The following is a 1,003-nucleotide window of genomic DNA, read 5'->3' on the forward strand; positions in this document are numbered from 1 at the left end:
TGGGAGAAGGGGGAGGTTGAGGAAGGAGATTTGGGGTGGGTGGGGTGGAAGGGTGGTGGGGGGGAGGGGGTGGGGTGGGTGGGGTGGAAGGGTGGTGGGGGGGGGGGTGAGGGGTGGGGGGGGTGGGGGGGTGGGGTGGTGGGGGGGAGGGGGTGGGGTGGTGGGGGGGGGTTAGGGTGGAGAGGTGGTGGGGGGAGAGGGTGGGGTGGTGGGGGGGAGGGGTGGTGGGGGGGTTGGGGTGGGGAGGTGGTGGGGGGGAGGGGGTGGGGTGGAGGGGTGGTGGGGGGAGGGGGTGGGGTGGAGGAGTGGTGGGGGGGAGGGCGTGGGTAGGGTGGAGGGGGTGGAGTGGTAGGGTGGTGGGGGGAGGGGTGGGGTGGTGGGGGGGAGGGGTGGGGTGGTGGGGGTGGGTTGATGAGGGGGTGGTGTGGTGGGGGGAGGTGGTGGGGGGGTGAGGTGGAGGGGTGGGTTGGAGGGGTGGAGGGGTGGAGGGGAGGGGGTGGTGTGGTGGGGGGAGGTGGTGGGGGGCTGAGGTGGAGGGGTGGGGTGGAGGGGTGGGGGGGGAGGGGGTGGGGTGGTGGTGGGGAATGGGGTGGGGGGGAGGTGGGGTGGCTTCTGGAAACGACTGGAGATGGGCGGAGACAACGTTCTCCTTCTCACTCTCGATCCCACTTGCAACCTCTTGCAAACTGGCGAGGGGCAGCACGGACTTGGTGGGCCGAAGGGCCTGCCCTTCTATCTCCGAGGTGGCGACGCCTCAGGACGTTGGGCTCGTCTGTCTCCTCCTGCCGCTCCCCACTGTCTCGTTCTCCCGAAGTCTCTCTCTCTCTCTCTCTCTCTCTCTCTCTCTCTCTCTCTCTCTCTCTCTCTCTCCCTCCCTCTCTCTCTCTCACTCTCTCTCTCTCTCTCTCTCTCCACCGTTGACCTGCTGGTTGCTGGCCTCCAGGCTCAGAAATGAGTCCAACCTTCTGACCTGCGGAAATAAAGGGCATGAAGAAAATTGGCA

The sequence above is a fragment of the Rhinoraja longicauda genome, chromosome 3 (genome assembly GCF_053455715.1).
Source record: "Rhinoraja longicauda isolate Sanriku21f chromosome 3, sRhiLon1.1, whole genome shotgun sequence".
Lineage (NCBI taxonomy): Eukaryota > Metazoa > Chordata > Chondrichthyes > Rajiformes > Arhynchobatidae > Rhinoraja > Rhinoraja longicauda.